Below are 12,158 nucleotides of genomic sequence, written 5' to 3' on the forward strand. Positions count from 1 at the left end.
TCTCAACCAAATCACTTGGTTCTTCTTCCTAATGCTTTGTTATGTCCTTGGGTTTGAATCCTTGGTTTTTCCTTGGAAGAAGCATGCTTGGATTTGCCCAAAAATGGACTAAAACTTTCTGTTTTGTTTATTTTTATTCAACAATTTGTTATTTCTTATCAAACTTGAGCCTACTCATCTCACACCTATGTCCTAATGCTTACAACACTTTTCGTGGTTGGTTAAGCTTAAAAACAAGGTTGAGACACTTAAAAATCAGAGGATTAAACCTCACAAACTTGGTGTTTTGTTTAGGGTTTAACCCACAAGTCATGTCAAACTTAGACTTTGATGCATGAGTGATTATGGAACAACTTGGGTTGTCCAAACATACAATCCTTACATGATTTGATGATTTCTATTAGTATAGTTTATCTTACATGCTTATATTAACCTTAGTTCATGACCCTCCTTGGTTGTTTTTACATCAAGTGTAATGGTGAACATCAAAGGGGTGCCTAAATGTAAGCTTAGTCTTCCTACCCCATACATGACATCCTTGTAACTAGAGGTGCCTAAATGGAGATTTAATCTTCTACCTCCTACTTGAAATATTGGACCTAAATAATATGTAATATTTAACCTAAGTATAAGCACATACTCATTCGAACCTTTGATTTTAAACTTATGTTTACATGTTAAAGAAGTAGAACATCATCCAAGACCTAAGCCTTAATATGATTCTAATGGGTATACTACCCATGAAAAACATTAAATAACCATATTGGTTACCTAGTGTCATATGATGGTTATAAGGTTTAAAAGATGATTGTATATATATATATATATATATATATATATATATATATATATATTTCCTTTATGCCAAGTTATTCCATATTCTTAATCCTCCGTAAACGCCAAACTCACACACCTACGTTTCCTCGTGTAGAAGGACTAGGTGCTCCAAGCTAAATCATCCACCAAACTTACTCTCGTATCTTCAAGTCAAGACTTGTAAATCGTGAGTATACTCGATCCCTTTTTCCCCTTTACACTTTGGGATCACTACTAGAAAATAGGTCTAATGCAACTTTTTAGAAGCAACCCTTTTCAAATGAGTTGCATTTGTCTCTAATGCAACTTCATTGAACATAAAGGTTGCATTAGAAGATCTAATGCAACCTTGTTATTTAAAAGTTGCAATTTTTACTAAAAATTGCAACTTTTTTCTTAAAAGGTTGCAAATTTTACTGAAATTGTAACTTTTGTTATAAAGGTTGCATTGTGAAAATGTAAATGCAACTCTAATTTTAAAAGGTTGCATTGTTAGAAGTTAAATGAAACTCTTATTTTAAAGGTTGTATTGTTGGAAGTTAAATACATTTTGTATAGCAAATGAAAGATAAAAATTCAAAAAATAAAGTCGCTTCCAAAAGGATATTGAACGTGTATGATTTACATCGATCAAAAGTAATATACTAAAATACCGGTACCGATTCTGAAAATACTATTACCAAAACTGATGTCGGGTCGGTATTGGTTCGGTTTGTCACACTACCAGTGCCATACTGACAAATGTTATACAGCTTATGATACCAAAAAATACTCAATACAACTTCTTTTCCAACAAATATATACTGATCGAAAGAAAAACTAAATACATCACAAATACAAATTAGTTAAGAAAATTCAAACTAATATAAACAATGAATTTAAAGCTTAGAAACACATTATTTCATACAATATACATTTTAATATATAATATTAATTCATACAATATACATTATATTATAATATATAATATATGTAAGTATATATAATGATTATAATAATAATAATAACAACGTTAACTTTAGCTTGCCCCTTAATTTTATTACCTATAATGTTTAATATATAAAAAACGAAAGAGTTAATTGCCATTTTAGTCCCTGTGGTTTGGGCCATTTTGCCAGTTTAGTCCAAAGGTTTTATTTTTAACATTTGGATCCAAAAAGGTTTCATCGTTACCATTTTGGTCCAACTGACTTAACTCCATCCATATATGTTAAGTCTGCCAAGGGTATTTTTGTCATTTCATTTTTCTTTTTATTAACCCTTTTTTCTTTATTGCTTTTTCTTTTAAATGAAATGACAAAAATGCCCTTGGCAGACTTAACAGATATGGATGGAGTTAAGTCAGTTGGACCAAAATGGCAACGATGAAACCTTTTTGGATCCAGATGTTAAAAATGAAATCTTTGAACTAAACTGGCAAATCTCCACCAAGGTTAATGGAGCACATAACTATCGCACCAATGGGAGTCACCACCACCGGCGTTCTCTCTCTATCTCCCTTTGTCCACCTCACCACCATCGCTGACTGTTGACCACCGTATGCTGCTGCAATCTGACGTCCCAATGCCCTTGCCCCTTTACGATTTGCCAGCCAGGTCCAAATTTTGTAAGACTTTTCTCGTTTCTGCACATTTACTAGGATCATCATAAACCCCCTTAATTTTTAGTCGCGTTGATATTCTTATTGCTAATTTGAATGCCATGTTTGTTCCCAATTTTATGTTGTTTGTTGTTGTAATTTTGCTACCTTTTATAAATTAAGTGATTTTATTGTATTGTGAAAGTTGTATGATTCACCTACCCTTTCATTCAAGTCCAACAATTTTTGTATGTTTATTATTGTCATAATTTTATACATAGAATGTATTTTCCGCAGATGTAAAAGAATCATAAGATGATGAGTGTATTGTGGGGTTACTATTAAAATTAATAATCTGTCTAGTATTCAGTTTCATTAGTTAGCATAGTGGCTTCTTTTTAATAACTTTCCTTAGACTGCAGGGAGTGGGGCGTTGGTTGGGGCGGGTAAACCCCTTCAACGTCGGCTGCTCTATTCTGGGTTGGCGTTGGTTGGGGCGGTGCTCCTTTGGCATGGGGCGGGGGGGGGGGGGGGGACTTGGCTGGCTTTGGTTGGCTGGTTCAATAAGGCTGGTTTTGGTTGGCTACTTTAATTAAAAAAAATTCACATGGCTGGCCACGCCACGCCCCTCATTTTTCACCATAAGCTTGTGGATCCTACCCTCATCACGTGTCGAGCAATGCCCCCAACCCAAGCCCCTCCACTGTCTGCAGTCTTAAAGACTTTTGTATTCGGATTATCTATATTATGGTTTAAATATATGAATAGTCCATTAAATTAAAGGTTAAAGCCAAAACTAATATGTTTTTTTCATGACATCAACTCTTCAACGACATGCTATGTGCTTTTTTGTTTTCTCAAAGAAAATATGATGTTGATAAATCTTGGATTTTTTAATGATAACCATTATTTTAATCATTGTACGTTAAGTGGTCAAGTTCCTTGTTTTGATTTACATCTGAAGTAATCATATTGATTTGCAACTGCAACTGTATGGAAATAGATTGCTTCATTCCAATTCTAAGTTTGTCTCTAAATATTCATATGTTCTATCTGGTTGAGTAACATGATAAACTTGCCCCAGTTTTGTCCTGTTTGTGTTTCTTGGTACATATTCTATTTTCTTGTTCTTGTACTGTATTATTAGATTAAATATAACGTGTGTGATCGGTGATTGGTTTGGCGACTATAGAATTGATTTATAAGGGGATAAACTGATGATTGTAAAAGATAAAATCTTTCTATGTTGTTTTTGTTTATGCTCTGGTTAGGGGTGCAAACAAGCTGGTCCGAGTTGAGTCTGTGCTTGACTAGGCTTGAGCTCGAGCTCATTTAACTTATGGAACCTTGAAGCTTGAGCTTGGGTCGTTGGTAGTTTTTCAAGCTCGAGTTCGGCTAGAGCTCGGCTTGTTTATTATTTATAAATTAGTTATTATAATTATTATTTAATATATAACTTAGTTAAATTTTTTTCATAATTTTATAATAAACAATTGTTATTGTTTAAATACATATTTTATATATAAATTATAAATATATAAACAGTAGGCTTGTTTAAGCTGACAAGCTTGGTTTTAAATTGCGTAAGGCGCTCTGATGGAAGGAGCTTGTGGAGAAAGCACGATCTCAGCAGCTACAGCCCCATGTATACAACTCAGGTAACAACCAGTAATTTGGATCTTGTTTCATTACAAAAACTTATGGACAAAATGGTATTGAATTATGTGGTTCTGGATGCAGGGACTTTCACTCTCTCCAACTTAGGAATGTTTGGAGTGGATCGCTTTGATGCTATTCTACCACCTGGGCAGGCATGTATTAACAAATAGTGTGATTTTTTTCAAAACATTTTTCTTTCCAAGTTAGATTTAGTCTTATTAACATGTCTATTTGTTGTAGGGGGCTATTATGGCTGTTGGAGCTTCAAAGCCTACTTCTATTGCTGATAAGGATGGATATTTCAGTGTGAAAAGTCAAATGCTGGTGAGTTTTTCATGTCTTAAATGATGTATTAGATCCATATGATCTTTATTTCAATGACCCTTAGACGAAAAGAAGATCGAATAGAAAAACAACTATCATACGTTATCACAACCCTGTTGGTCTCCTCAATTCTTGCTAGGTTGACCTAGATATTTAATCTTAAAGAATCACGAGGTTTACTTTTAAGAGGAAAACTTTAGTTTCAGAATTTTTTAAGATAAAGAGGTTGGTAAGGGGTCAAAACGGGTAACTTTTACAAAAGCCAGGTTGGCCGCAACACTGTTGTTCAAAAATAATTTTAAAGTTTTTAATAACCTATTAAGCTGTCAGATATGATTATAAAAGTTATATTATTTCAACTATATGAATAAACTGATTTTGGAGGTTTTATGCACTAAAATTACACTTTGGGCACTTTTGAGTTTTGACCCGTTTCCTTTTTTTATTTTAGCATTTCAATTGGTCAAGCCAGACATGGTATCTTCTATATTCCACTTCTTTTAGCAGTCACAAGTTGGCTAAAACTCGATAAGCAGAGCTTGGGCTCGGGCTTGAGCTAGCTTAAGCTCTACTCGTTTGCACCCCTACCTGTGATTCATGTGACTAATCCTTGAGTTCTGCTGGATAAAACCTCAAGACAAGTACCTACTTATGGGATTCTTGGACAGGTATTATTCTAGTTTCTTCTTCTAGGCAACATGTAAGTGGGAACTGTTTGTATATCTTGCATACACATTGTGTTATTGAACTATATATGCACATATTTTATTTTGATTGTTTTGGTTGGTGCAACATAGATATCTTTACTCAATGACATTAAGAGTAGAAATGAGGGTAAAAAGGAGGGATGCAGAGGTATGGATGTCCCACAAGATGCTTCCTGAGGATCTGAAGGAAGGTGTGACACTCTATGAACAAAAGAAAACGGGAAGTCAATGAAGAATCTCTTGTTCACAAGCTGCCCGAGGACTTATGGAAGGACATAAAGCTCAATGGACATTACAACCGGCAACCAAACTGCCAAATTGTTCATGTAAAATAACATCAGGCATATATAATAATATTTCATACTGCTCCAAGTATAGAAAAAAACCCACAAATCAGTAGCATCACAAGGCTGTTTGGAAGGTTTTATTATCAAACCCTTATATTGCCTTTTCCATTGTAATTGACCCCTTTATTTTTTATTTGATTACATTGTAATATTGAGTTTGGACATATGTTAATATATATAAGGGTATCTTTTGTATTTTTCTTACTATTGTATTGGTGTAATTGAGATAATAATATAAATTTTAGTACTTAAACAATGATGCTATGGAGTTGTATTTGATTGTAGAAAAAAGTTGCATTTGTTATAACCAAAATCTTTAAAAGCGTTGCATTTGATATAAAAAAAAGGTTGCATTTGAGTGAAACAAAAGTTGCTTTTAGTGTCGCAAATGTTGCCTTTCGCGCATCAAAGGTTGCATTTAAAAGTAAAAAAGTTGCACTAGCTTGTAAAAAAGGTTGCATTATAAAAAGGTTGCATTTGAATACTAAAGGCAACCTTTTCAAAAAAAGTTGCATTATCTAACAAAAAAGTTGCATTAGGTCTAATGCAACTTCGCCTAACGCAGCTTTTGTTAAAAGGTTACATTAGACCTAATGTAACCTTTAAAAGGCCTAATGTAACACTTTACCAGAGTTGCATTAGCTTCATTTTCTTGTAGTGGATGCAACATGTATGCCTATTTAAAACAACTTGTATGCTTAAACAAAACATACTCTATCTATGAACGAAACATGAAACTATTGTGAATATTTGCTATGCTTATATGCTCTATGAACGATTTGGAACGTTATATGCTCATTAACTTTGCTAGCCCACCTTAACAATTATAGCGCTATAGGATTGACGCCCCGTCCGTTATTCTTGTGGGTATTGTTATGTTAAACTTTACCACCCAGCTAAACTTTTGGGATTAGGCTTGTTATGCGTTGTATTCTTGGGTTTGATCATACTGTACGCCAAAAATTGCATTGCTAGTAATTTACACATTATGTAACATGTTGGATATGAGTTTTATTCTATTATGCTATGTAGTCAAACTTATATACTCGCCATTGCTTTTGCATTGAACTCTATTTTAATACATGTTGCAGGTTAATTATTGAAGTATGAACAAATGATGAAACGAGATTTAGGGTGGACTAGATACACACCTAGATTAATCTATCTTTTGTTGTTATGTTACAATTTGAAAAAATGTTGTTATTTCTATTTGAATCTTGTATGACAATTTAGTATTGCAATGAAATTTGTATTTAATTAAATATTGTCACATAGTGTTATGAAGTCTCTAGCAATCTATACACACTTCGTCTCATCCCGATGTTTCCGCCATCGGTTGGGGTGTGACAATTAGTGCGTAAATTGTTTGTTATGGCGTATTATGTTTCTATTGGTCGTATTATGGCGTATTTTGGCCGTACAGGTCGTGTCGGTGACATTCGGGTTGGCATGACACATGATAGAAGCGCATCTTTTGAACAATAACAATCACAATCATTATGACAACCCGAGTTTTCAAGGTCTTTCCTCGACACGTTACTTGTTTACAAGTTCTGTTTTCATAATTTGTTTGCGTTATAGCATGTGCACGGTTGATTTATGATTAATGTATTATTGTTTGGTTAAATAATGAAAACTTATGAACTGTTTATGATTAGATAGACTTAACACATGCACCTCTGCCCGACGAAATACTAGACTTTCATCATTACCTCTACTCGACGAAATATAGGGATTTCGTCATGACCTATACTCGACGAAGGACTGCTTCTTCGTCGAGGTCCTGATTTGTCGTGGGCTTGTGGCCCAAGTGAGGCCCAAGTATGACTCTGATATATTGTTTGGTATTCACAATTATTCGTAAGGCAATAACTAACAAACCCTAACTCTCCCTTGCACCCGACGGCAATCATCCCTCTCGAAGCTCTCGCTAGTTTCATCTCGTAACCGGTTAGTATGTCCCGATCATTACTCATCGTGATTCTCTTCTTGTGCTAATTGTATGGTTATGTGTTAATGTGTTAGAGTCATAAGATTTTCGCTAGATTTGCATTCGTAGTCATAGAATGGTAGATCTAGAACTAGTATGTTTAAACTGTTGATGATCTGAGGGTATAAATCAACTGTTATTGTGATCTAAATGTGGGATGAGGAAACTGGGTTTTGAATGGTGTGTGTGTTCATGATTAATTGATGATTAGGATGATTAAGTGATGATTGCAATTAATCGTTTCGGCATGAATGGAATAGTAGCAATTAGGGTTTCTGTGTGTGCATGATTAACTGTTGTGTTTGACGACGAAAAGTCCCCTCCCCACGAAATACCCTATCGACGAAACACCTTAGTGTTTCGTCACACAGCATGTCGAAGAAATACCTTGGTATTTCGCCACCTCCATATCGACGAAATATCTTGATGTTTCGTCGCCCTGATCAACAGACTGTGGTCTAGAATGAGCATGTTATTGAATGACTATGTTAATGCTTGTTAAGGATGTTAGTTATGATTGTGGAAATATAAATTGATTTTTATATGTATGGCACAATTAACTGTTATGTGCTGATATGAAACTTTCATATGAGGTGTGAATTTGCATGAGCTTGAATAGCTGCAATGTGTGACTTGGTGATCGCTGCAATACGATTATAACTTATACGTGAACCATGCGAATATAAACTGATTACGTATACATGAATGCCATAGGCTTTGACTCATTAATTGTGAACAAATAACTAATCATACCGAGCAAACCAAGGTGAGTTCACTGCTCTTTTTCTAAGCATGCGTCCCAGGGAGGGACCTCTGGTAAACGTTCCAGGGAGGAATGTCGGGTTATTGGGATGTTGGTTAATACACTCATATCTATCACTTAAGTCCCTTCTACCGATTGTTGCCAGGAAGGCAACGGGGTATTAGTTAATAGCGGTATTTAGGTTTGGCACCCTCACACCGCACCGAGGAGGTCGGGAATGAACTAATGACCCCAATCCTGACCATTGCTTTGATAAAGGCTTTGGGGAATAGGGCAAATAATCTAGAGCCATCTGCAGGAATCGAGTTATTAACAGCATCAAATCGTTGAAATGTTTTATACTCATATCTGGTAACTAAAACGTGTTAACAAACTTTGAACTCACCAGCGTCGTCTGACACACTTGTCTGCATGCTTGCAGGTCGTTAGATTCTTGGATATGGACTTGCTATCTGGGAGTGCTGGAGTGGTCATGGGTCGAGACTCTTGGATACTTGTCTTGTTGGTTTTGAACACTTATTTTGAAACAATTGATTAACAATTTACATTATGCTTCCGCTGAACGTTTACTTTGGTTTTAACTTGTGACTTGGAATTATATTATGAAATGAATGGAATTTTTTGGCTTACATATTATTTATAGTTCAATGTGATTGGTGGCTTGGATCCTGGTACGTCACACGTCCTGCGGTGTTTCCGCATGTGGTATTTTGGGGGTGTGACAAACATACTTTTGGATTATAACTGATTTAATTGGATTAGAATTATACATATCTAACCTACATCTTGAACATTTGGGAAACCATTAAGGTCCGTAGGTGTGTACATTATCCTTTAATACGCGTTGATTCGATCCTTGTATAAGTCATGCAAGGATGTTGCACTCTCTGTTCTATTCAAAGTCCAAAGATAGTTCAGGGGAGGCATTGGATACGATTCTTCAAGCTTTACATGGATGAAATATCCACCGTCAATGAAAACAGCCGCAATCACTTGATGAGGTTTCTCAACTTCATCTGGACCGCCCAACAGAGGGAAAATTGTATCGTTGCCATGAATGTCGAAAGTGTGAACAATCACACCATATCTTTGAGCAATAAGAAATCCCCTCTCAGGAATCAACATATAATTTTGGCTCTCTGCTCTACCCATTCCATGAAAATATATCCTATTAATCAACTCAGCATAATATCCTAAGTGTTCCGGATCGAAGACTTGCCTCCAAATACCCTCTTTCATATGCAACTACATTAAAAGTTGTCGCCGGATAGACAAATACTTTGTTTGTTTCTGTCCTAACCCCACAGCTACTGATCGAAACCCACAAAGACCATCTGGTTTCACATCCTTTATTTTCGAGATGTATGGGTGAAATACTTTTGGAATTTTACATCCATAGTTCTTGATAGCTATATCTGACTTAGGACCCAACGTGATCATTGGGAAATCGTGGTAAAGGTTGATCGGTTGTTTTTTTGTCTTTGAGAGTCTTAGGATGATACGTACGAATTGTGACGGGGAAGATCGTCCGAGGCGTCGAACCCACTTTGTTCCGACGGTATATACGAGTTTTTTCTTGCAGCTTCTGTTGTCCTTTGTTCTTGCATCTTCAATGTTGGATGACCATGGGTATTCATTTGAACAATAGGAGGTTTTTTGGTATTGTTGCCTGGCATGATGATTTGTTTAAATTTTTCAAGGTAGCTCTTTTTCACTTGAGGAGATGTTGGATTAATTTGTTGTTTCAATTTTTCAAGTTCTGCGTCTACATCGATATCTTCAATCTTACTCCTTGTCGGCTTGAAGTCAAGCTTCTTCCAAAACACATCTGTCGAATTGATTCGGATTGGTGAACTATGAACAAAAACATATGGTTATAAATTAGGTAAGGAAATCATAAAAGCCAAGGGTCAATAGGATTAATTATTGTTTTTTTCTAACTTTTCCAGACAACAAACACATAGCAAACCACAACTGGTAAAAAGCTGGCAACCACAAGTTGTACCATAGGCTCTCAACCCGTCTTCCTTATGTTGTAGCTTGAAAGTCATAAACTCAATAGCATATACTGAAACCTTTTGAAGAATATTTGCAAGCATGGGGTGAACCTTGTGGTGGTTCATTACTTTTCTAAGGCTTGTTTCAAAACATCTTTTTATCTCCGTATAGTGTTTCTCAACAATATAATCAACAAACCCCACAAGTTTAACCAGCGTGTTGTGATGAATTGGAAGGTGACTTTTTAGTAATGCATGCATGCCCTCAACTCTGTTGGTTGTAGTTTTGTGAAACTTAAGTGTTTTGTAAATCTACGCAGCTACAAACTTTTCATGGTACGGATCCAACCAGGATTTCTTCATATACTTAAAAACCTCTAAAAATATAACCATAACTTGTCAGGTATGTATGTAAAAAAGTATGTACATAATTATGTAAGAAATACTCACGTCCACGACCAACTTCTTTCAGTTGTGCTTCAGTGTTTTGCCAAATTATACTTGTATATTTCCTCTGTCGAAGACTTACACAATGTCGAAAATGACCAAAGAAATTCTTTCCACTCCTTCTCATTAAATTTCTCCTTGATGTTCTTATTAATATTTTAATGAATATGGAACTGACAAAGATACTTGTACGCTTTTGGGAAAATTTGTTCACACGTGTTCGTTAGCGCCAAGTCCATGTCTGATAAAATGACACGCAGCTCCATACAATCTACCAACATAGACTTGATCCTCTCCAACACCCATATGTAGTTTTCTACCTTCTCAGCAAAAATTAACTCATGAGCAACCGAAAATGATCACTGGTTTGTCGACGTCATACCTACAATCTGAACAAATGGAAGATTGTACAAGTTTGTTTTGTAGGTGACGTCAATCATTAACAAATGCAGGAATGCACAACACATAGTAAATGAAAGTTTGTGGACAAAGAAAATAGCTTCAACTGCGTTCGTGGTCTGATTCTTGCGTATGTAATAAGTGAAATATTATTTTTGACAAAAAGGTTTTTGTGTTGTTGCATTGGAGATTCGTCGAACCTCTTTACAGCATTGATCTTCTAAACAACATTGTGTATATCTTTCGGAATAATCTTTTTATCCGAGTTCTTTTTCGTCAACGTTCGCCAGATGCTACGGTTTAGAATATCTTGCTCTGCCAGCTGCTCAATCAATCTTTTATCCTCCGAAGAAAGCCTTCTCGCATACGTGTGACCCTCTAAGTTTTCAATATGAGTGTGGTTGTGTGTCAGGTTCATCACTTCTAACCTCCAAACACTTCCCTTTGATTTCGTAAACCCTATCAACTCAAACGGGCAACCTATTTTCTCGCTACCTATTTTCCTCACTGTAGCTACACTCTTATACTCCCCACCAGGAGTGCATTGAAACCAAACCTTGAAATTATTTCCTCTTTTATTCGATCTTTTAATCATAATGACGTAACCATTGTCCTTTCCCGTCTTTTGTACCCAATCCACCAACTCATCACATAACGAAAAGGTCCAGTTTATTTCAGACGAAAATATAATTGACGTAACCACTGTTCTATTTATAGTACAGAACAACCACTAAGCATCTTTTGGCTGACGTCACCATGAAAGTGACATCTAACCTCCTAACAACCTCTAACCACTGACTATTACAACAACTGATATCTAAACAACTAATTACAAGTATAATACAAAGAATAAGTAAACTACTGCTTCTTCATTCCACCGTTATAGCTCCAGCGATGCTTTGTGTCTTCAGCAGTACTTGAACCATATTACTAGATTGAGCATCAGTGCTTTATCTTCAACAGTCTTTATGTATCAGCAGTTGTTGTGAAGAGCAATACTTATAGGTCATCAGATGTTAGGGCCACTTTCAAGGGGAAAGATCTGATGCAAATAACTGCTTATGATGAATCCACTGATCTGATCCGTTTTGGCTTTATCAATTGTTCCTTTGTAGGGTTCAATCCCAACA

The 12,158-nt window shown here is 35.7% G+C and overlaps 2 long non-coding RNA genes across 3 annotated transcripts; both read left to right on the forward strand.

Moving 5' to 3' along the window:
* Window positions 1-2,156: 2,156 nt before the first annotated feature.
* Window positions 2,157-4,207, forward strand: LOC118484950. Of its 2 annotated transcripts, none has more exons than XR_004875200.1 (3): window positions 2,157-2,422; window positions 3,984-4,053; window positions 4,136-4,207. It is a non-coding gene; the product is annotated as an uncharacterized LOC118484950 (long non-coding RNA). The 2 variants fall into 2 exon arrangements; XR_004875201.1 differs by lacking the exon at window positions 2,157-2,422 and adding an exon at window positions 2,931-3,502.
* An 83-nt stretch (window positions 4,208-4,290) lies between these two features.
* On the forward strand, window positions 4,291-5,636 carry LOC110895155. The gene is made up of 3 exons (XR_002566927.1): window positions 4,291-4,378; window positions 4,830-5,046; window positions 5,176-5,636. It is a non-coding gene; the product is annotated as an uncharacterized LOC110895155 (long non-coding RNA).
* Window positions 5,637-12,158: the final 6,522 nt, after the last annotated feature.

Source organism: Helianthus annuus, chromosome 12, assembly GCF_002127325.2.
Source record: "Helianthus annuus cultivar XRQ/B chromosome 12, HanXRQr2.0-SUNRISE, whole genome shotgun sequence".
Lineage (NCBI taxonomy): Eukaryota > Viridiplantae > Streptophyta > Magnoliopsida > Asterales > Asteraceae > Helianthus > Helianthus annuus.